Below are 25,222 nucleotides of genomic sequence, written 5' to 3' on the forward strand. Positions count from 1 at the left end.
CCCACCTGACTTGCAGGCAGCTGAATCCCAGGTAAGTTCTGCCTCCCTGGCTTGTTCCCAGCCGTGTGCTGTGGACCACTAACTATTCTCTGCCCTCATTTTGGTCACCTCCAAAACAGGGCTAATGCAGGAGACAGAAGACATGCGGGTTCAATCCCGGGGTCAGGAAGATCCCCTGGAGTATAGCACGGCAACCCACTCCAGTGTTCTTGCCTGGAGAATCCCATGGACAGAGGAGCTCGGAGGGCTACAGTCTATGGGGTCACAAAGAATCAGACACAATTGAAGCGACTTAGCATGCAATAAACCTTTTAAGTTGTTGCATTTAGAGCATTTCTCACAGGACGGAACATATACTAAGTTTTAAAAATATATTTCGCATACACTGGAGTATCTGAGAACACCAGCTGGTGGACACAAAAGACTCGTGGGCCCTAGAAGAATACTGGGTGTCTCGCTGGGGAGGGGTGACCTGGACCAGTGGCGGCTCTCCTGCTGTTTGTCTCCATCACGTGCTGGGTCCCTCCCAGGTTGCCCTGAATGTATCTCAGAAATGGCTACTTCTCTCGTACACCTTTAAGCGAGAGGTAGCACCAGGCTGCCAGGCTGCCAAAAACACTGCAGGGTTTGCCAACATCTCCAGGGTGGAGCCTCCCTGAACCAGGCAGAGAAGACCTGAAGATATGCCTGCTCTTTCACCGTTGTTTTCCTGGTGATTTTTTTTTTTACTGTGGTAAAACATATAACCATTGAAACCATTTTAAAGTGATCAGCACAGTGGTGTTAAGTACCTTCACCCTGCACAGCAATAAGTATGCTGTGCAACCTTCGCTTCCATCCACTCCTAGAACGTCGTCATCACCCTCAACTGAAACTCTAACAACAAGTTCATGTGAAGTCTTCACGACCCTCTCCACCAGGCCCCCAGACATCACTGCTCAACTTTGTGTCTATGACCTGACTGCTCCGGGGACCTCAGGGAAATGAAATCATGCACTATTTGTCCTTTTGTGACTGGCTTTTCACTTAGCACGACATCTTCAAGGTTCCTCTGTGTTACAGCATGTGTCAAATTTGCCCGTTTTTTGGCTGCACCTGCGACATGTGGGCTCTTAGTTCCTCAGCAAGGGATCAAACCCAGGCCCCTGCAATGGGCGCTCAGAGCCTTAACTACTGAGCCACCAGGGAGGTCCCAGAATTCACTTCCTTTTTAAGGCTGAATACTACTCCCCAACGTGGACAGAGCACATCTCATCTCTCCGTCCATCTGCTGGTGGACACTTGGGCTGCTCCCACCTCGCGTCTGTTGTCACTGATGCTGCCAAGAACACAGGTGTGCAAAGATCTTTTCAAGACCCTGGTTCTCTTCTTTTTCGTTTTGCAATATAAATATCAGTTTATCAATACATTTGCATTATTTCTTTTTAGATTCCACATATAAAGGATGTCATGTGATATTTCTCCTTCTCTGTCTTACTTCACTCAGTACGATTCTCTTCTTTTGGCTATACACTCAGATATGGAGTTGCTGGCTCACACACCTTATTTTTGAGCGAGGCATCATCCCTGGGTATGGAAATGACACACCCTGAGTGATACTATAAATTCGAGGATTCCCTCTCTTCTGATTAGAGAACGTACATTCTCGGTCACACAATTAAAGCTGTTACCCTGCCTCAAGGGTGACACGTGGTTCTCCTCTGCCTGTTGAAGTGTGATGCTTACAACTCAAAGCAGCATTAAGCTCTTTGAGTTCAGCCAACACACCAACAAGGAAGCTGGATTTCTTCATTAAAACGGGCTAATGAATTCTGTACTCAAGAATTTCAACTCTGACTCGGTTGGTAAACATGAGATCTCTTGACTGAATTAAAAAGCATGTGAAAATGATCCTTTGTGAACAGCTACCCTGCTCCTGCTCCATCAGACTAATCTCACCAGACTAATTTAACAGGCTTCAGAATCCTTTAAAACGATACATTTTGAGGGAAACAGTAGCTCTTGTTCTCCACAGGCCCACTTCTCAGGTAGTTGCCTTGTTAGGACTTTGAAACCCTAAGGCTTTGGCTGAATCCATAGTTTCTTTTTTCAAAAAAAATCTTGGCTGTGCTGGGTCTTCCCTGGTGCACACAGGCTTTCTGCTCTGCGGTGAGCAGGGGCTGCTCCCCAGCTGTGGGCGGGCTTCTCCCGGGGGTGGGGGGGGTCTTCTCTGGCTGAAGAGCACAGGCTCGAGGGCTTGGGCTTCAGCAGGTGTGGCTCCCGGGCTCAGCTGCTCCGCAGCACGTGGGATCCTCCCAGACCAGGGACTGAACTCGGGTCCCCTACACTGGCAGACAGATTTTTAACTGCTTGACTACCAGGAAAGTCCTGAATCCATATTTCAATGAGATAACCTGCAGGGAAGATCTGAAAGGGGTGGAGCTGAGCAGAGGAAAAGGCAGAATCCTGTGGAGTGATAGCCGACAATCTCTCGGAACCTATGATGGACCCCCTCGAAGGCCCAGGCCACCCGGCCCCCAAACCCGCCTCCTGTCAGGCCCCAGCTTCTCAGCCAAGCTGCACAGAAGAATTACCTATGTGCTTTGAAAGCCTCCAAGACCTGGCACCAACCCAGACCACATGAAAGAAAAACACCAGAGGTGGGCCCAGCATATTTTTAAATCCTACAAAGTGATTTGAATGTGCAGCCTGAACTTAAAAACCAGAGCTGGGAGGAGGTTCAGACTTCCTCTGAATGGGGGTAAACAGCCTGCAAACCGCTGTTGTGTACAGCATCTCCTCGGACTTTCAGCATTTCCAAGCAGCAGATGGACTCATGCTGTTGCTCCTATTTCACAGACGCGTAAACAAGGATGCTGGGAGGTCGGGTGACATGCCCAGGGTCACTCAGGGCACTCGGGGTTGCAGACCCCCAGCCCAGGTCTCCCCGCTACAATGAGCTGCTTCACAACTTGGGGAAGCTTCTGCAAACACCAAATACGCCACACACACACACACAAAAAGGAATACCCTGACGGGCCTGAAACACAGACAACCTTTTATATTTCCCTGAGCCTGACGAGCAATGACTATGGAATGTTCCCAATGTTTCACAGAAATGGCATCAATTTCCGTTTGGATTTTACATTTTAAATTGCATTCTCTTTTGCTCGTTTTCTTGATTGCCTCTGGGCCCAGCCAAGGCCTCCTGACCCTTTCTCTACATCCTGGATTTACCACCACATACCTCTCCTGGGCATTCAAAATGCGCCTGCGCGCTTCGCATCTCTGGAGGTGGAAGCAGCCCTGCCCGCGCCTGCCTTCCGGCTCTTCAAGCACAAACGACCGATTTGCTGTGTTTGGGGGCACATCCTCCTCGAAGAAGAACAGCCAACGCCCTAAATTAAACCTTCCCTCCCGATCTGAACGGGGGTCATTCACTGTGACACCCCCACCGCCCTCTGTCAGAGCCCCCAGCTCCGCGCCCCCGGGCTCCTCGGGCCGTCCTACAGTCTAGGGATTATTAAAGGAAAAGCAGGGGAACGACACAGAATCGCCGTCCACAGTGAATCCCCAAATCTCTCTGGCCTCGGCGGCCAGGACTCATTAGACCTGAAGCTGCTTGGCTTCTCATGGAGAGACCGGAGCCCAATTACCGCGCCGGCACACAGGGGAATGAGCCGGGTTCCACCAACATTTCACTTTTAAGCTGTTTACTTGAAACAGTCCTGGGGTTCTAACTGGCTTAATCCTTAACTAAATTAATTCCAAAAGGATTTTTAAAATATTAGATGCGAGAAGAAGTTCACGAAGATTTCCAAAAGCATCAACACAAAATTCTCAGGAAAAGAAGGTAAGGGCGCTTCTGCCCAGGGCTTCTCTGCAGCTGTGCCTGAATCTGCCCAAGGGTCTGGGCTGAATCACCCCCACCTCTCTGAACTCAGCTTCCTTGGCTCTAAGGAGGGGCTGTTAAGGATCCGCCCCCACAGACAGTCTGACTCCAGGGCTCCTTTGCCCAAGGCTCCCAGTACAAGAGTTATAATGCGTCCAGAGGTGAGGGTCAGCGAGCTGGTCCCCCAGAACCCAGAGGGATGGCGCAGTTCAAGGGTGAGGTTAAGGGGGCAGGGAGCCGCTCCAGGACCGAGTCCGTCTCGGTGCCCGGCTTCCCAGCACTGCCCCGCCTCGCCCGTCTGCAGGGACCCGTCCATCTGCCTCTAGTAAGAAGCTTTGGACATCGACGGAGAGTGGGTCCAGCCGGAGCCACCCCTGTCATGACCTCCAAGGGACCACCTGGAACTCTGTGGCCATCACCGGGGGGGCCTTCACCCTCATCGGTCACCCCACTGCTCCTCTCACGTCCCACCCCCACCCGCACCCCCAAGTGGGAGTGAGGCCCGACCCCAGCAGAGCTGTGCCCCTGCCCCAGGACAAAGGCCCTCTTGCCTCCCACCAGTGTGTGCGGCACGACTCCCTGCAGCGTGTCTGCATGCAGACGTCTTCACTGCCGTCTCGCCATGGTCCAACCGTACCCAGCCCTTTGGCACCAGGGCCCGGTGGTGTGGACGGCGACTCGTCCACAGACAGCGGGCGTGGAGGGTGGTTTCGGGACGGATCAAGCATACTGGCTTTACTGTGCACTCTATCTCTGTCATTGCTACATCTGTGCCACCTCAGACCGCCAGACCTTAGATCCCGGAGACTGGGGACCCCTGGCCTGGACCATGGCCTCGGGAAGGGAATGTCTGTTCATGCCCTTCACCATCTTCACGGTGCCCGACACGCAGCTGCTGTCAGATAAAACACCCGGGGCCTGAATGCAGCACCAACCAAACCCACAACCGTGCACCTGGGCTCTGAAGCCAGCGGGGAGGGCCCTGCCGCGTTCCCGGGGACGCTGGGTGCACAGCTGTCCTGGGCGAGGGCTGCGAAGTCCCTGAACATCTCAGGGTCTGGCAGCCAGGGGCTTTATGCAGTCGGTAGCTGCACCCTGAGGCCCCAGACACTGGCAGACGCGCGTGCCCGCCGAGGCACTCAGACCACATGGGGCTGGTGGCCTCGCCTGCTCAGATGGGCCACGGGATCCCATCCTTCTGACTGCAAGTGAGAAACATAAAACACCCACAAAACGCAGGTGGTGGGACCATAGGAACAATGGAGTGAAATGGTCTGGCCTATCATAGGCGCACAAACGAGCATCCAGACTGTGTTCTATTTTTTCTGGCCACATCTCGAGCACTCAGGATCTTAGTTCCCTGACCAGGGATCAAACCTGTGCCCCCTGCACTGGGAGCTTGAAGTCTGACAATGTGTTAGTTTCTACTGTACAGCAGAGTGAATCAGCCATATGTATACATATATTCCTAAAGAAAGGCAATGCCAAAGAATGCTCAAACTACCACACAAATTGTACTCATCTCACGTGCTACTAAAGTAATGCTCAAAATTCTCCAAGCCAGGCTTCAGTAGTACATGAACCGTGAACTTCCAGATGTTCACGCTGGATTTAGAAAAGGCAGAGGAACCAGAGATCAAATTGCCAACATCTGTTGGACAATCAAAAAAGCTAGAGAGTTCCAGAAAAACTACTGCTTTATTGACTATGCCAAAGCCTTTGACTGTGTGGACCACAACAAACTCTGGAAAATTCGTGAAGAAATGGGAATACTGGACCACCTGACCTGGCTCTTAAGAAATCTGTACGCAGGTCAGGAAGCAACAGTTAGAACTGGACATGGAACAACAGACTGGTTCCAAATAGGAAAAGGAGTATGTCAAGGCTGTATATTGTCACCCTGATTATTTAACTTACATTCAGAGTACACCATGAGAAATGCTGGGCTGGATGAAGCACAAGCTGGAATCAAGATTGCCGGCAGAAATATCAATAACCTCAGATATGCAGATGACACCACCCTTATGGCAGAAAGCGAAGACGAACTAAAGAGCCTCTTGATGAACGTGAAAGAGGAGAGTGAAAAAGTTAGCTTAAAACTCAACATTCAGAAAACGAAGATCATGGCATCTGGCCCCATCACTTCATGGCAAATAGATGGGGAAACAATGGAAACAGGGACAGACTTTATTTTGGGGGCTCCAAAATCACTGCAGATGGTGACTGCAGCCATGAAATTAAAAGACGCTTGCTCCTTGGAAGGAAAGTTATGACCAACCTAGATATCATATTAAAAAGCAGAGACGTTACTTTGCCAACAAAAGTCCGTCTAGTCAAAGCTATGGTTTTTCCAGGAGTCATGTATGGATATGAGAGTTGGACTTTAAAGAAAGCTGAGCACTGAAGAACTGATGCTTTAGAACTGTGGTGTTGGAGAAGACTCTTGAGAGTCCCTTGGACTGCAAGGAGATCCAACCAGTCCACCCTAAAGGAAATCAATCCTGAATGTTCATTGGAAGGACTGATGTTGAAGCTGAAACTCCAATACTTTGGCCACCTGATGCAAAGAGCTGACTCATTTGGAAAGACCCTGATGCTGGGCAAGACTGAAGACAGGAGGAGAGGGGGATGACAGAGGATGAGATGGTTGGATGGCATCACCAACTCAATGGACATGAGTTTGGGTAAGCTCTGGGAGTTGGTGATGGACAGGGAGGCCTGGCGTGCTGCAGTGCATGGGGTTACAAAGAGTCGGACACGACTGAGCGACTGAACTGAACTGAACTGATACATATATAGCCTCTACTTTTGCTGTGTTAGTTTCTGGTGTACAGCAGCATGAACCAGCCACACGTATACATGTATCCCCTCTACTTTTGAATTTCCTTCCCATTTGGGTCACCAGAGTACTGAGCGGAGTTTCCTGTGCTCTCCGAGTTTCTCACTAGCACTCTGTCTTACTCGCAGCATCAATAGTATCTGAGTGTCAGTCCCAGCCTCCCAATCCTCCCCACCACCCCTTCCCCAGGAATGAGTCATCATGCCCACGGGACCGCCGGGAAGTCCCCAGACTGGCCTCTTATGGCATCTGTTTGAACATGAACTCAAATGCAGTTCCTTGGCTAACTCCCACCTCACAGGCCTGCAGAAAATCTACCGAGGTGGGTGGGTCTCCCTCCATCCATTAGGGAAAGCAGTGGAAAAACACTAGGAAAACAGTTCTCCACATTCTGACAGTATGGGGAGAAACGCCACTGTGTCTGCTGAAGAACTCTGCGGGCTCTGCTACAAAAGACCCCAAAAGAGACGCTGGCCCTTTGTTAAAATGGGTCAGAAAAACCCCAGCCTCGTGTAAAACAGGAGCTACGCTTCAGTACCTGAGAGAGCAGTCAGCTCAACAATTATACTGAAATTGTGCATTTGAAAATCCTCATGCACCCCTCTCACTTTTAAGGCTTAAATAATCCATTAGACCAGGTACATCACTCTGTTTTTGGGGGGTTTTTTTGTGTCGGAGTTTGCACCCATTTCAAAGAGTAACTGCGGGACCATTAGTGAGCTCAGAAGTGTCAAGCAGTGATCGGCACTTGTAAGTAGAGTGCATGAATAAAATATATTACTAATAAGTTTAGAATTGCAATTTGTACCAAGTTGTCTGTCTTTATGCAACTTGCTTCACAGAGAGGAATCTCTGAATAATTCATTACGTTCTCACCCAAGTCTCTTGAAAAATATTGGAAATCCTGTAGCTAATATTCTACCCCTTCCCTGGTGGCTCAGACATTAAAGAATCTGCCCACAATGTGGAAACCCAGGTTGGATCCTGGGTTGGGAAGATCCCCTGGAGGGGTCATGGCAAGCCGCTCCCGTTTCTTGCCTGGGAATCCCAGGGACGGGGGAGCCTGGTGGGCTACAGTCCACGGGGTTGCACAGAGTCGGACACGACCAAGGGACTGGCACTAAGGGTTCTCCCCAATCCATTTCCAGCCAGCGAGCCAAGCCCCTGCAGCAGAGCGGGAAGGAAACCACTCAGCTGAGTGTTCCTGGAGACCAGAAGCTGACAACCTTGAGAGACGACCAAGTCCAGCTTCCAGGCTGCTGGCAGGTATGGTCCTGTGGTCACTCAGACTGGTCTCCGTGTCCCCACCCTGGTCACATGTGGTCCTTCCCCAGGGAGCAGCCAGGCAGACCCTGTCCATACCCATCGCAGCTCAAATGTCTAAAGAGAGCTTTGGGGCGTCCAACGTGGCGCTTGGAGAAGGCGATGGCACCCCACCCCAGTACTCTTGCCTGGAAAACCCCATGGACGGAGGAGCCTAGTGGGCTGCAGTCCATGGGGTCGCAAAGAGTCGGACACGACTGAGCGACTTCACTTTCACTTTTCACTTTCATGCACTGGAGAAGGAAATGGCAACCCACTCCAGTGTTCTTGCCTGGAGAAGCCCAGGGACGGGGGAGCCTGTTGGGTGCCGTCTATGGGGTCGCACAGAGTAGGACACGACTGAAGCGACTTAGCAGGTGGCGCTAGTGGTAAAGAATCTGCCTGCCATTGCAGGAGGCTCAAGAGACACACAGGTCTGACCCCTGCGTCAGGAATATCCCTGGAGTAGGTGATGGCAGCCTGCTCCAGTATTGTTGCCTGGAAAATTCCCTGGACAGAGGAGCCTGGTGGGCCCCAGTCCACAGGGTCACAAAGAGTCGGACATGACTGAGGACACTCACACAAAGACAGCTTTGAAATCTTCACACCCTCTTCCTTGGGTTAAATATTTCCATTTCTGTGGCTCCAGGAGTTGACTCTTCAACCGTCTCTTTAAATAATTTATTATGGGCTAAACGCAACTGGATAGTTCCTGCCACCCGACGCCCACGGACACTGTCGCCGTGACAAAAAAAAATTTAAGGGATCCTCCCCAGACCTCGGAGCACAGACGTTAAACTCACTGTACATGGCTTTCCGTGCAGATGCATATTTAATCAATGTTTTCTGGTGATAAAAACTAAATCTTGAATTTTTAAAGGGCCTTCAGCGAAAGACTGAAATGTGTTCAAAACGGAATGCTTCCAGGCAGTAAACAGAAACTCAACGCCTGGAGGTGGCCTTGGAGCAACAGCCCAGCCCCACAGCCGGCCTCGCCTTGGACGGCTGGCCTGGGCGGAGCTGAGCTGAGCCTGCCTTCTCACTGAAGGCTTTCTTTTAGGAGAAGGTGGTGGAGAACTGAAAATTCATTTGGCAAAATGAACGGGAAGGCTCTGTATTTAATGACGGGAACAAAAAAATAATTAGTAGTGTTCACTGCCAAGGTCTGACAAACGAAATACTTGATGAATTCTTCTTGGATTTCACATATTTTTTAAACTTAAATAGCATCTGGAGGGGGGACACCCTTCCCCTAAGGACAGTCTAAAATCATGGGGCTCGGGCTTTTCCGTAAGATGTCACAGGGAGACCCAGTCAAGCACGCTCTTCCCAGCTCCCTCCAGAGGATTTAGAAAAAACTTGTAAATCAAGTGGGGAGCCCAGGAGACATGTTGAGGAAGGGGGGGAGCCAGGAGGTGACAGATGACTCTGCCAACTGCCATCAATGCTCCATGAGTATTTCATGTATTGTTCTCAGACAATAATTCTTTGACGGAACTACATCTGAGGGTAGGGTAGTTCATGATTTAAAATCACTCATCAGATTTTTATGGAATTTGGGCTTTTTCTATATCTCTCTATGTTCAGATGTCCCACTAAAAAGACGATCAGAGACCTGAGGATCAGAGACCTGAGGGACACGTTTTATCCTGCCCGGTGACGGGCGGCTTCCAACCCAGCCCCGGGGAGCTGCCCGCTCCTGGCGCCCACGCTGTCCTTGGACTCCCCTCCTCGAGGGTGAGCGGGCTGGACTTGGTGACGGTTCCTCATAAGTGGGACGAGTCCAAGTGTTGGGCTGTCGCCTCTGTGACTGGCTTACAGGGGACGGACCAAAATCTTACTGGCGTTTCCTGCTCTCGTTGGCATTTCTCTCCTGACATGGCACGATTTGGGGAAACAAGCGTGAAGCCCATGAGGCAAGGGACTGAGCTTCTCTGTCCAACAGCCGTGAGAAGCGACCCTGCCAGCAGTCACGGGAGCCAGCGTGGACTCAGACCCTCACCCAGTCAAGCCCTGGGATGAGGAGACCCCAGCCAACTCTGGAACCACGGTCCTTGAGAGACCCTGAGAGGCACCTGCCCTCCTGCCCTGTGAACCCCTGAGGGCACAAACACTGTTACTTGAAGCCACTGAGCCTTGGGGTGATTTGTTAGGTGGCAAAGATGACGAATACATCAGTGTTAGCACAAATCCACAGCATTTGGCATTTAAAGAACCCCATGGCCCACGTTACTACAATTTTTTAACTCCTACATACTTTTCAGAACTCATCACACTACACTTAAGGTCTGTGCATTTTATAACATAGAAGATACATTTCAATAAAGGAAAAAAGGAAAAAGTTCTGAGGGTGCAGTTTTGATCCCTGGTCAGGGAACTAAGATCCTACTTGCTACAGCGTGTGAGCAAAAAATAAATAAAAATTGATGCAAAGAAAAAAAAATCGAACAACAAAGACGAAACAAAACACCACCACCACCGGAACTGTCTGCCTTTGCGCGGGCGGCTGGTGTCCCGGGTTCCTTCCCCTGCATCAGGCAGGCTGACAAGGGCTGAGGGCTGCCCCTCCCCAGCCCCTGCACGAACCTCTCCCTCCTCCCGCTCCTGTTCCTAGAGGCTTCCTTAGGCCTAGATGGAATTTTCACCTGTCAGGAGAATCAACAGTCTACATCCAAGAATATCAGCCTCCAAGGAGACTCTCAGGTCAGGACCAGAGGGCGGTCTCAGGCTGCAGTTTCAACCCCGTGACCCCCCGTGACCTCTTCTCCCCTCTCGGCTGCTACTCTCCCCAGGAAGAAAGGGCAGAAACCCAGTGCAGGTGAGAAGCGCATCCGAGACACTGAAAATGCCCCAAAGGGAAGCTGGGGTAACCGTCCAAGCTGTTCCAGTGGAGACCCGAGGTCCAAAGAGTCTCTCTAAAGAGAAACGTGGAGGGGGTTTCAGAGGAGTTTAATTTGGGGAGAGGATGGTGGTGGGTCAGGAGAGCAGGCATTCGCTGCCATGAACATCCTTCGTTCTGGATTTCACAACCCCCTTTGGCTTTTTGTTTGTGCTCAGAATGAATTCTATCTGTATCGCCACCTAGAAGGAACAGACCCTGCTCACTGCCAATGAGAGGCGGTGCGGGAAATGGCAACATAGGAGACAATTAAGTTTGTCTTTCTTGTAGTTAAGGAACAAAACTTTGGAGTGGAAAATCCACATCTCTCTCTCATTGGCAAGTGGTCTGCATTCCTGCCACTTGAGATAATTCGGGTCAGAACCACCACCAGAAGAGCCCACATGAACGCTACATATGCATTTGTATGAGACCTGTGGTTTCTGCTCCCTGCCTGGTTAAAAGTGGACTGTTGTTGTTGTTCAGCCACTAAGTTATGCCGGACTCTTTGCAACCCCGTGGACTATAGCACGCCAGGCCTCCCTGTCCTTCACTGTCTGCGACCCCGTGGACTGCAGCTCGCCAGGCCTCCCTGCCCTGCACCATCTCCTGGAGCTTGCTTAGACTCACACGCAGTGTGTCAGTGATGCCACCCAGCCGTCTCAGCCTCTGTCACTCGCCTCTCCTCCTGCCCGCACTCTTCCCCAGCATCGGGGTCTCCGTCTCAGCCTCTGCCGCCCGCCTCTCCTCCTGCCCGCACTCTTCCCCAGCATCGGGGTCTCCGTCACAGCCTCTGCCGCCCGCCTCTCCTCCTGCCCGCACTCTTCCCCAGCATCCGGGTCTTTCCAGTGAGCTTTCAACCGGTACCTGTGAACTGCTGTAAGGAAGCTCCCTCCCCCAGTTATATTTTACATAAATATCTTCGGCTTCATTCACCAAAGATATCTGCCATCATGGGAAAGAAGCAGATGACCATTTAGGAGGCAAAGTTTATGATACGTCAGGAGAACTCAACTACGCCGGGAAGCTGCTAACTCAACTACACTGTGTTAAATATTTTACTGACTATAAACAAGAGTAGGAATTACGCAAGTGTGCAGCTTCAGAAAGTGCATGAAAATAACAGTCTAACTCAACTTTAATTGGATGCCTGGACACGAAACAATAATCGACTCTTTAGCTGTAACACCAAGGTATTATATCTCATAAAGATCACATTTTCCAAGTACAGTAATTTATTTGAAAAGGCCTCATTGACTCATCAAATTCTGTCTTTAAAATGCTACCCCCATCCTGAGAAAATTAGATGCACATTCTAGAATGAAATGGCCTGCCAGATAAAACACAATTTTAATTTGAGAAAACAAAAATGTATGTTAATCAGTACTTTATCATTTAATAGCATGCTGGTATTTTTTTCAAGGCAAACAAACACAACACTTAACACACAACAGCAGGTGAGGATCAGCTCTCTGCAGTCTGCTCCCGCTTATTTTTCCGGCTTTCATCTCTGACCATAGGCCTCTTCGGGGGAACCTCCCCCAGCTTGCGGTTTCTGAATAGTCTCCAAAATTTCTAAGGCTCTGCCAGGTGGCTCAGTGGGTAAAGAATCTGCCTGCAATGCAGGAGCGGCAGGAAGCCTGAGTTCGGTCCGATCCCTGGGTTGGGAAGATCCCCTGGAGAAGGGAATGACAACCCGCTTCAGTGTTTTTGCCTGGAGAACCCCATGGACAGAGGAGTCTGGCGGGCTACAGTCCATGCGGTCAGTGCTGGACACCACTGAGCACGCAAGCATGCTGTGCTGTGAGTGCTCCGCCCTGCCCCTGGGAGTTTAACTGGAGCATTTTCCCAAGAAGCTTCCTTTGGGCATAAATAACCCCCCTGCTCTCCCCTTCATGTGCTCAGTAATGTTCATTGGGGATTTCCATGCTCCAGCTTTATTACTGGCCTGCCTGAGGTTTACCAGTTGTCCATCTCTCATCCACACACAGAAAACTCTTCAGGCCAAGGACCATCCATGGGTGCCAGTAGAAACTGGCGCAGAACTCCTGCCAGTCTGACGCTGACATCCACGACCCCAGTAAACTGACTGCAAAACACAGTGTGGAAATCCCAGGCAGACGAAGAGAGAAACAAAAGAGCCCATTTTTCATGCTGACCCAGAACAATCTCATAATCTCTCTATGATTTTAAGGTTAGGGAAAAAAAAAAAAATGTTTGGCTCGGTCCTGTGCTGTGCTCCGTCGTGTCTGACTCTTTGCAACCCCATGGGCTGTAGCCCGCCAGGCTCCTCTGTCCGTGGGATTTCCCAAGAGTACTGGAGTGGATTGCCATGTCTTCTTCCAGGGGATCTTCCTGATCCAGGGATCAGACCCAGGTTTCTCATGTCTCCTGTGTTGGCAGGCGGGCTCTTTACCAAAAGGCCACCTAGGAAGTTCTTTGGTTTGGTCCACTCTGTGTAACATCTTTAAATATGAACTTGTAAGTTTCAAAAGCATGAAATAACTTTCCCCTCCATGTCTTCATACAGTCCCCAAAGTAACTGCAGCAAGAGCTGAAGGCCTCTGTCAATGCCTGACACTGAACTCCCCCCATGGGATTCCCATTGGCAGGTTATCAGCCTCACGCAGAACAAATGTGGTCAAACTATCTGTAAAAATCTGCTGTGTGACCCAACAGTGTGTCTGAGGCTCATGCGGACTTAGGACGCTGACACTTAATTGATAACTGAGGAGCACACGCAGATGGGAATCTTAAGGCTCAAAAAGAATCATCCGTTCAGTTCAGTCACTCAGTTGTGTCCAAGTCTTTGTGACCCCATGAACCGCAGCACGCCAGGCCTCTCTGACCATCACCAACTCCCAGAGTTCACCCAAACTTATGTCCACTGAGTCACTGATGCCATCCAACCATCTCACCCTCTGTTGTCTCCTTCTCCTCCTGCCCTCAATCTTTCCCAGCATCACGGTCTTTTCAAATGAGTGGGTTCTTCGCATCAGGGGGCCAAAGTATTGGAGTTTCAGCTTCAACACGAACACCCAATGAATACCCAGGACTGATCACAAACCAGATGATTACACATCTTTGTACGTGTTTGTTCTGTGACCGCCAAACAGCAGCCGTGGTACGAAGGGGTGATGTTTTTACTTGACTTTCAGCATAGCTGCTTCCCTCCTTGTGTGGCTCTTGTCTGCCGCAGGCTGGTGGGGACCCATGCGGCTGAGGGGCCAAGTGGTGGGGGGAAGGAGCCCCGCTTTGCACAAGGAACTCCAGCCTCAGGAGCGCAGCGGCCTCTGCGCCTGCCTCTGTTTGGAGGGTGAGGACGACCTTTCCTCCCACATCCAAGTCCAGGAGGGAAAACTGCCTTGGATTCCCAGTTAACCGCTCTTTGTTGTAGAAATAAATTTAAGCCACAGAGCGGGTGTTGGGGAGTACTTATGAGGGAGCTGAGCCTCCAGAATCCTTTGTTTTCCTTGACTGTGTGCAGGCTCACCAGTGCTTTTTCAGAGCCGGGGAGATAGGAGCCCCATCGGATCGGTGGGGGAAGGTTGGCAGGAGCACTGTGCGTGAGCCATCTCACTGAACTGTCATATGCGCTAGACTCTGGCTTATCTCTGCAAAGACAGCAACGGCAGATTAAAATCTGCTTAAAAAAATAAACCTTACTTCCCCATCTTGGTTCATTGAACCTTATCAGAGCTGTTGCAAGGAGCAAGCCAGGCCTCTATGGGAGTCGGTTGAGAACTTTGCCTTCCCTGTGACAAGAGTCCCTGCCCAGCCCTGCGATGGTCAGAGGAAACGCACGCACACACAGACACGCACACACACACGAGGCTCAACAAGAAACAGCCACTTCCTACCTCTGTGGAGTTTTCCTAAACTGGTCTTATCTGGTTATTCACCTCGGGGTGGGGGCTGGGGAACGGAGGCTCAGAGACGTACAAGGGTGCACACGCGTGAGCATCAGACACGGCACTCATGACCGCCATGTGGTCCCTGCACTGGTCCAGGGCCTCCTCTTCATCTCCACAGGGAGGCTCGCCACGCCTCCCCTCCAGACAGGGAGGAGATGCAGGCAGAGATGCAGGAGCCAGGTGATGGAGGCAGGACCGAGGTGACCCTACAGCCTGAGTTCTCTCTGCGTCAGCTGGCTTCCCTGCCACCCTGGCTGTCCTAGCAAAGTGCTGGAGCCCCCAGGTCTGCAAGACCCTCCCCCCAATAAAGGACCCGCCGGACTCTGCCTCTCTCTGAAGCCTCCACCCAGCAGCTCCCAACCTGTTGCTCTGGGCTGGTCCTGAGCCAAGCCCGCTCCGGGCAGACGGCATCTCCAGTCTGCAGCTCCAGGCAGACGGCATGTCCAGTCTGCAGCTTACTCATCCCCAGGAAGCAGAGCCAGCACGCCCCGTCCTCCCGCTGCCCCTCCCGCCCCCTTGCCACGTCGGGGCTCCTAACTTGGGCTGAATGTCACCTTTGTCTCAGAAGCCCCGGGCTGGCTCTGACGGCTGGAAAGCCTGAACAACAGTGATGAATCAGAGTATTTATTTTTGAGGTTTCCTCCAAGCTGCCTCTTCATTAGTTCTTAAATAGCAGCATTCAAGCTGCTACAGACACTTGCAGAAGTTTGCTGGCCCGGGGCAGCCAGGGGGAGAACTTAGCCTTCCCGGCAACACAGGAGCAGCGTTGGCTGAGGCTGAGACCCGGCCAGGGGCAGATACGTTTAACTTGATTTTGAAAAATTGTTTTCACTTCCCTCAGGTTGTAAGGACTCCTATTTCTAAGGGGGTGGCCTTTTCTAAAACCGTGTCATGCTTTTCACTCTCCTCTAATGGCGTGACTGAAGACCACACGTTGCATCTATTCCGTGCATCTGAGTGACTTGGTGGCCCAGGACAGTGGGACGCATACTCTCTGAATTAAAGACCCATCCAAGGGCATGAGGCTGATGGAAAGCCCTCATGGAAGGTGAGCCTTCTTACTGAGATTAAAACCTAAACTCAATTACACAGTTATCAGGCTTGAGAAGGGGAAATGTAGGAATAATTCGCAAATTAAATATTCAGTCTCTTTCTGCGCCATTTGACTCTTACTCACAGGACAGAAAGATATTCTCCACTTACAGCAATTATTTATACACACACAGCCCACACCCCACACCCCACACCCAGCCTGATGCTCTGAAGAGAGCAAAGGAGATTTTTAAAAGAAGGCAGAGAGCGTTAAGAGAAAAAACCAAAAGCCAACCGTGAAACTCTGAGGCTGCTGGGCAGAAACACCATGATGTCAAAACACAAAACCGCCTCCAATAAAAATTATTTTAGCACATTTACCTGTGCGTGAATCAGCTGGGTGTTGAGAAGACCAGGAGAGGGTGGGCTTGCCGTGGTCCTTGGATGATAAGGATAAAGTCTGACCTTTGATGCTGCTGGGCCTATAACGAGGCCTCAGACTCAGGACCCGGAACAAGAACACCGGGGGCAAAAACGGCTGCCCTGCGCCCCCTAGACCTGGCCTCCTGGGGTCCCTCAGGCACACCACTCCATCCAATAATTTGCTAACTTGAATGCTTTCTGGCAAAATGGAGAATTCTGCTTTGCTGGGGTTTCCATCCCAACCTATGAAAGGTCATGCTCAAGCCCCAAATGTCGATTACCATTATTGAACCAGAAAGTATTGTCAACGAAGATGAGAGTGAAAAATAAAAATAATCACAACCACTTACTATCTTGCTGGACATTCTACCAGATGTTTTGGGCCTATTTGTTACTTAACTTCAGCCGTGCCCGACTCTTTGTGACCCTAGGGCTGTAGCCCACCAGCCTCCTCTGTCCATGGGATTTCCCAAGCAGGAATACTAGAGTAGGTTGCCATTTCCTCCTCCTGGGGATCTTCCAATCCAGGGATCGAACCCTCCCAGTTCTCTCTCAACTCCTCCAAGGTAATGAGCATTTCTTAACTAATTTCCCATCCGTAAGACCAGGGTGAAAACAGGCAATCTTGTCTGAGTCACAGGGAAATGGGGAGACAAAAACTAGGAGTGTACGTCCCAACAGAGAAGGGTTAGCACTGAACTGATGCTTTCAAACTGCGGTGTTGGAGAAGACTCTTGAGAGTCCCCTGGACAGCAAGGGGATCAAATTAGTCAATCCTAAAGGAAGTCAACCCTGAATATTCATTGGAAGGACTGATGGTGAAGCTCTAATACTTTGGCCAGCTGATGAGAAGAGCCAACTCACTAGAAAAGACCCTGATGCTGGGAAAGATTGAAGGCGGGAGGAAAAGGGGGCAACAGAGGATGAGATGGCTGGATGGCATCACCGACTCAACGGACATGAATTTGAGCAAACTCCAGAAGACAGTGGAAGACAGGGAAGCCCAGTGTGCTGCAGTCCATGGGTTTGCAAAGAGTCAGACATGACTTAGCGATTGAACAACAACACACCAATAATGCCTATATTATTTGAAGTTAACAGGCCAGCACCTACACTGACTAACCGCAGGTGACAAGGAAAATCCTGGCAAGAAGACCCTACTGCCATGCCCAACAAAAACAACGCAAAAATGATGCGGTACCAGATTCCTTCTCCACCTGGAAATGTGGCTCATTTGCATACTCATGGACTAACTGATGGGAAGGTGAAGCCTGCTTAACTCCCAGACAAGGAGGTGTGTGCCTTTTCAGTCATTTTTCCAGGAAGTTAAGGGGCATAGCTTCCACACGGCAAAGCTGCACTGGCTGGCATCTGGCAGCAGTTTTTCTAAAAGGGATTGTACACACTGCTACATTTAAAGTGGGTAACTAACAAGGACCTAGCGCGTGCAGGAAACTGCCCAATGTTATGGATGGGAGGGGAGTCTGGGGGAGAATGGACACAGGTATGCGGTCAGCTGCAAGTTGGCACTCGCCAGGGGCATTTGCCATCTGCCCGTGCTGCTGTAGCTGCTGCCCTCTGACGCGCCCTGGGGCATTCAGGGTGGAGAGCAAGGCTCCCTGAGCTCCAGGGAAACTGGGGCAACAGGTCTTCCGACAGTTAAGATCTTTTCGGGACCTGGTTTCATGATCCCCATCCTTGCATGGCCTCATGTCTAGAAAAGCACTAACTCCCTTCATAGTGACACCCGCTCCTCGAGACCAGCAGGGAGCCTGGTAGAGAAAGCACTTGATTGCACTGAACGCCCTCTTTACCGGACTCTGAGGTGTTGCTGTGGGCAAGCCCATGCCGGCACACGCGTGCCTGCCCTTTGAACTCCACGACAGCCCTCTGAGGGTCCCGTACCTGGACGTGAGCACAGCAGCCCCTGGCTCTGTGCTGGGGGTGGGGTGATAGTGGGTGCACCCCCAGCCTGCAGCTCACGGGGCCAAGCAGCCAGCTCGAGGCCACAGGACCAGGAAGTGGAGGAGCCACTGCAGGCCAGGTCTCCCGACGCTGAAGTTAACCACGTCAAAGGCCGTCCTAACAGCATCCAGATACCTCAATTTGCATCCTCGTCCTCTGCCCAGACGGTATAATCTAATACACACTGCAACCTCATAAAGCACCTCCTTAGGGGTTTCATTTTCCAATCCATGCATCTCCCCGTGGGTCTTCTGTGAATGCGCCTTCCTTGATGGGGAGGGCCCAGCCACACACACAATGGACGAATTAGTTAGAGATGGCCAAGAAGGTTCCAGCCGCTGGAGGAAGAGCTCGTGTCTCTCAGACATCACTCTCTCGAGACCACGACACGGCACCGCATCCAGGGCTGTGGCAGGTGACAGGCCGAGGGGACTGCAGGAAAGAAATGCCAGGGTTTGGAAAGTGGGACACATGCAAAACTTTAAAAACAAGAATTTTAAAAGAGATGTCTCTAAAGGCAAGGAGCCAAACCCAGGTAGGAAATGGGAATTAGGAGCCTATATGAATACAGAGACAGCGACAACGGCCACCCAGGAGGACTGGACAGATAAGCAACAGTGGCGGGAAGGGGCAGAAGACCCGGGTGCCGAACCCCAACACCTTCTGGGAAGGACACTATTCCAGACACAAGTCTTCCCTTTGATCTCAGCGTCGGCAGGTTACAGAGCACAGGGTGGGTCAGGACCCGGGGGACCTGGCCTGGGTGACCGCCGCCCCGCCGTGCGGGCCCTCTTCCAACAAGGGGATGGACCAGAGGGCCCTGTGGTCTCACAACGCCCGAAACCCCGGGATTCTGTCTTTCTTGTTGAGAGAACAAGCAGAAGCGGGAGCAGCGAGGGCCCCAGGAACGAGCCAGCAGGGACGGAGTGGCTGGCGGGGCAGCCACCCCGGAGGCCGGGCTGGGCGCCTCCCGCCTGTCAGGGGCCCAAGCTGGGGCGGTGGCGGCTCCGGGCCCTGAGGGGGCAGGCTGCAGCAGCCGCCCGCCCGCCGGCCCGCGCGTGCTATCACCTGTCCCTCCAGCCGCCATACGCTGCTGGCTCTGCCAGGGGCTGGCAGGAGGCTAGAGTCCCTGGCCTGACGGCCCCGGAGTCAGCAGATGCCTCTTTATGCTCAGAGACAGTGTCAGCAAACCTGATGCCTGGTGAGCTCTGTCCATCAGGCAAAGTGCGAGTCCCGCGTAAGCGGCCGGAGAGACGGGTGGTGAAGTGTGGTGTGCGTGCGTGCGTGTGTGTGTGTGTGTGTGTGTGTGTGTGTGGTCAGTCATTTCTGACTTTTTGTGCCCCATGGACTGTAGCCCACCAGGCTCCTCTGTCCATGGGATTCTCCAGGCAAGAATGCTGGAGTGGGTTGCCATTTCCTTCTCCAGGGGATCTTCCTGATCCAGGGATGGAACCCGCATCTCCTGCGCTGGGAGGCAGGTTCTGTACCACCACACCATCGGTTAAGTCCAATTACAAGGATGCCCATGGTTATCAAAGGTAACATTCCAGGTCAAAAATGTCTGCTGAAAACCAGATGGAGGCTCACAAAAATGAGAGAGGAGCTTCCCCATGAAGGCTGGAGTCTGTCCCACCCTGAGACAGCAAAACCCAAATGAGGTACCAATCTTCCTAGGTTTGGATATACTCTGATTTTTAACTTCAAATTCTACCACTTGCCCTCCTCTAACATTTAGAAATCACTTGCTGCCTCTTAGTCTTAGCCACGCAACCAAAACAAACCCGCCAATAGCTGAATCAAAATGCACTAGCCGTGAGAATACCGCGTCTTTGTAACTTTGGGAGCATCTCCCCTGCAGTTGGGTTTGTTGCGTCGGTTTTCCACCCCTGCTGTAACACAGGCACCAAAGACTTGCCTTAGAACAGCCAGCGGGCCCCAACCTTGCTGGCACCAGGGGCCAGTTTGTGGGAACAGGGGCTGTGGGAGTGGAAGTGCATCACAGTATCGGGCACTGTGTCTCTATTATTATTACACCAGTTCCACCTCAGACGATCAGGCAGTAGATCCCAGAGGTTAGGGACCCCAGGAAACACAGATTTGTTATGCTGCAGCTGGGAGGTCAGTGGTCCAAAGTGAGTCCTCCAGGGCTATAACTTAGGTGGGGGCAGGGCTGTGCTCCTTCTGGGGGCCGCTGTGTCCTTGCTTTTTCCAGCCTTGAGAGGCCACACATCCTCCATGGCTCACGGCCCCTCCTCGCTCTCAAAGCAGAAAATCCTCCCTCTGCCTCATTATCCTTTTCTGAATTTGGCTCTCTTGTTTCACTCTTATAATTATCTGCCTAGATAATCGGCCTCCTAGATAACTGGCCTGCAGGACCATCTCTCCATCTCAAGATCGTAACCACGTCTCAACCACATCTGCAGAGCATATTCTGCAGACTTACCTGTACAGGTAAGGCATCATTCGCAGGTCCTGGGTATGAGGATGCGGGTGCCTTTCGGGGGTCATCACTGTCTACTGCATAGAGACACACGTTTATCACACAGGTCCAGTGTGGCATGTGCAGCGATGTTACATCATCCTTTTGGGGGGCTGGGTGTTTGTGCAGTGCACAGGCCTAGTCGCCCCGGGGCGTTTGGGATCTTAGTTCCCCCAGCACGGATTGCATATGTGCCCCCTGCATTGGAAGGTCCTTCCACTGGACCACCAGGGACGTCCCAACATATCTTCTTGTACGAAACGCTGTATTACAAACATACCCATGTATCCATATAGTCATCAAGATTGTTTTTAAACCATATAAAGTTTCATCTAGTTGAGAAAACCCACTGTAAATACATGGTAAGGGGTGGTAGTGGCGGTTTAGTCGCTAAGTTGTGTCCAACTCTTGTGACCCCATGGTCTGCAGCCCACCAGGCTCCTAGTCCATGGGATTCTCCAGGCAAGAATACTGGAGTGGGCTGCCATTTCCTTCTCCAGGGGATCTTCCTGACCCAGGAATCGAACCCAGGTCTCCTGCATTGCTGGCAGATTCTTTACTGACAGAGCTATGAGGGAAGCCCATGGTGAGGGGTGATGGGTTTAATATCATGAATAGTTTTTCCTTTTAAATGTTCTTTGTAATATTTTACAAAAAAATAATTTTATTAATTTTCAGAAAAAGGAGTGAGGAAAATAGAAAGCAGCATGGAGAGACGCTGACCCGGGGTGGGGGGGGTGGCGGAGCCAGCGCCCAGTTGATGGCGGGGGGCCTGGTGGACAAAGGTCTGCAGTATCCCCCAGGAAGAGGGTGCTCCGGTCTGCACCACATTCCACACAAAAGACAATCGGACTGTCTTTCAGCAGAACAGGCACAATCACCCTATTGTCCAGCCCCATGAATGACCTCCAGAGCCACAAAGCAGGGACAGGAAAGGCAGGAGCAGCCACACTCCCTCATTAGAGCCCTCTGGTCTCAATGTGGCCGCTTGTGAGCTCCAGGGAAAGGATTAGAGCTTGCGTATGCAAATTGTATTGGACTCCACAGCCAGGATTACCTGATGTCCCTGCTTTACAGAAACATACAGGAATCAGAGTGCAACGCACACTAAAAAAACCTAAAAGATGCTGGGGGCCAGGGAGGGGGCGTGGGGGGAGGCTGGGGAGACAGAGGCTACAAGTGAATCTGCTCACACCAACTGTCCAGTCATGCACAGGATGCGGTCAGCAGGCTTGCTCTTTGTAAAGGGCCAGAGAGCGAGGACTTTCAGCTCTACGGGCCCTTCACGGGTTACGATCACTCAGTTGACTCTTGCTAGAGGGCCAGGGCAGCCACACACAGCTCATAGCCACACACAAGCCACGCATGGCACAGCTGTGCGCCCGTGAGACATTCAGAGCACAGGCTGGGATCCGGCCCGTCCAGCTGTGGTCTGCAAACCGCGGTGCAGGAGGAGGACAGGAGTCTTCACGCAAAGATGAAACTCTCCCCAAGTTGCTTCCTCACCCTCACTGACCTCATCCACCGTTGTCCTCGTCTTCAGCAAGCTGAGGCTGTGGTTTTTTAAAGGCATTTATTTACTTGGTTGTGCCGAGTCTTCGCTGCAGAACTTGAGATCTAGTCCCCAGACCAGGTATCAAACCAAAGTCCCCTGCACTGGGTCCAGTTTTAGCCACTGGACCACCAATCAGGGAAGTCCCAAGTCTTGGCTGTTTTTAAGCATCAGATGAAGTAGTATGGGCCTCCCTGGTGGCTCAGTGGTAAAGAATTACCTACAATGCAGGAGACCCTGGTTTGATCCCTGGGTTGGGAAGATCCTCTGGAGAAGGGCATGGCAACCCACTCCAGTGTTCTTGCCTGGAGAATCCCCATGGACAGAGGAGCCTGGTGGCCACAGTCCATGGGGTGGCCAAGAGTGAGACACGACTGAGTGACTAAGCGCACGAGGCGGTGGATTTTGTTACCAATCCCGCTCTCCACTCCTCCTGTGTCTCTGCCCTTTCTTACGTGACTCTGGAATTCCTCCCGTAAAGGCCAAGTATGTTTCCTGGCCTCCTGACTTTGGGCTCAGTCAAGTGACTTGCTTGGTCCAACAAAAAGTCAAAGTCGCTCAGTCGTGTCAGACTCTTTGCTACCCCATGGACTATACCCTCCGTGGAATTCTTCAGGCCAGAATATTGCAGTGGGCAGCCTTTTCCTTCTCCAGGGGGTCTTCTCAAGCGAGGGACTGAACCCTGGTCTCCCACATGGCAGGCAGAGTCTTCACCAGCTAAGCACAGGGAGGTCTGGTCCAACAGAATGAGGCACAAATGCTAACGTGCCTGTTTCACATCTACAGAAAGCAAACTGGGGGGTGTTCTTCTCGGGCTTCTGCCAGCCTTGGGGTGACACCCTGGTGGGAGGAGGATGAGAGGCGTGTGCACCGCCTGGACCATGGCCACAGCACAAGAAGGCAGGGTGCCAGCTGAGCCTGGGGACCTCACCAGATCTCTTGTGACCTGCAGGTTACCTAAACGGTAACACCAGGGTGGTGTGAGAGCCACTGACATCTGAGGAGGTTTGTTAGGTGACCCAGCAAACTGATATGGATAGTATACCAATCAGAAAGCAAATGACCACTTTACTTCAAACCCACTAATCACTGCCACAGAAATCACCTCCATATAAAGTCTTGGAACAATTTGCTGACTGAAACACACACATACTATGTGTATATTTATGTGTGTGTGTGTGTGTGTGTGTGTGTATGTTGTTGTTCAGTCGTTAAGTCATGTCCGACTCTCTGTGACCCCATGGACTGCAACAAGCCAGGCTCCTCTGTCCTTCACTCTTTTCCAGAGTTTGCTCAAACTCATGTCCATTGAGTCCGTAATGCTATCTAACCATCTCATCCTCTGCCACCCCTTCTCCTTTGGCCTTCAATCTTTTTCCAGCATTAGGGTATGTATGTGTGTGTGTATATATCTATCTATATCTATATCTATATCTATATCTATATCTATATATGGAGAAGGCAATGGCACCCCACTCCATTACTCTTGCCTGGACAATCCCATGGACGGAGGAGCCTGCTGGGCTGCAGTCCATGGGGTCGCTAAGAGTCGGACTCGACTGAGTAACTTCACTTTCACTTTTCACTTTCATGCATTGGAGAAGGAAATGGCAACCCACTCCAGTGTTCTTGCCTGGAGAATCCCAGGGATGGCAGAGCCTGGTGGGCTGCCATCTATGGGGTCGCACAGAGTCGGACACGACTGAAGCGACTTGGCAGCAGCAGCATATATATACACATACAGTTTAGGTATATACTTATATATCTCAGATATATGTTTACTTAAAAACTTGCTCAACGAATTTTATTATTAGTAAATGTTCTAGGTATTTCCTTAGAGTAGTGCATAGCTGCTTTCATCTATAAATCAGAATAGATATCTGCACAGCAATATAGTTAACACAGGCAATTTCCAAAATTTTTCAGTCCCGGTGGTATATCATTTTCAGGCCGCTTCATAAAACACAGAGCCTATCATCATTGCTAAAGCAATATGGAACCACCTGACTTCAACTGTTTATATACAGGAAGTATGATTAACAAGGGCATTAAATAAAATGGTACTTATAAAGCAATTCCGAACAAAATATGCCCAGACGTTCTTCTGCATTAAACGAGAAGACAAAACAGAACATACTTTGCTTTGTGGAAAAGCGGGAAGTGTGTGGCACGGCGCTGCCGTTTTCCTCTTAACTGATGGAGACAAGCGCCTGGTTCCCAGTGTGCATGGACGTTACCAGGTCACCCCTGTCGTCAGCACCCCAGGCAGAGACAAGTCTCCAGTCACTGAGATCACGTTTGTCCAAACTCCGAGCAGGTCACCTCAGACCCCACCTTGACATCTGCACCCACACGAAACAGGGCCCCAGGCCCAGGCGCCTCCTCCCGCCCACACCCAAGCATCACACTCACCGTGCTCGTCTCTCCTCATCACACACACACCTGCACACCTGGCCACCACAGCTCAGATGGTTCTGCTCAAAAGCTCCTCTCCAAGTGGATGATTTCAAACACACAGTCATTTCCCAAAGCCAACCTTCCAAAGACTATGTCATTCACACAAATGGCAGATATACTAGTGTCGATATTAATAAACACACACATGTTTACAACTTTCCGTTTTGACAGCAAAAGCAATTTGCATGGATGCTGACAGTGAGCATTTGGAGGGAGCTGGTGGGAACTCGGGCAGCTGCATCCGCCGCGCAATGGATGGTCCATAGTGCCAGGAAAGAAAGCAACGACGCACAATAATCACCTTAGAAAGGAAGTGCGGCAAACACCTTTGTTGAAAGATGGCTCAAGTTGGGGCTGCAAGACCCCTGAGGGCTGCCTGGTCCTCCGGCCACCCCTGCCCCCTTCCCCATAACCCAGGAAGCTGGGGATTCAGAAGCTAGCTGGGGGCAGACAGAGGACAAGAACTCAGAGTTCACTGAGCTTTAAGCTCCTTCACTACACCCAGCTGAC

At 51.2% G+C, this 25,222-nt stretch overlaps 1 protein-coding gene and 1 long non-coding RNA gene across 5 annotated transcripts in view; both read right to left on the reverse strand.

Moving 5' to 3' along the window:
• PRKCA (protein kinase C alpha) overlaps nt 1–25,222 on the reverse strand; it is a 296,529-nt gene that overhangs the window by 121,437 nt on the left and 149,870 nt on the right. The window lies entirely within an intron of this gene.
• LOC129648532 (uncharacterized) lies at nt 12,013–25,153 on the reverse strand. Its single transcript, XR_008712768.1, has 3 exons — nt 25,014–25,153; nt 18,165–18,656; nt 12,013–12,566 (listed from the first exon to the last, which is right to left on the reverse strand). It is a non-coding gene; the product is annotated as an uncharacterized LOC129648532 (long non-coding RNA).

This window comes from Bubalus kerabau, chromosome 4 (genome assembly GCF_029407905.1).
Source record: "Bubalus kerabau isolate K-KA32 ecotype Philippines breed swamp buffalo chromosome 4, PCC_UOA_SB_1v2, whole genome shotgun sequence".
NCBI classification, from domain to species: Eukaryota; Metazoa; Chordata; class Mammalia; order Artiodactyla; family Bovidae; genus Bubalus; species Bubalus kerabau.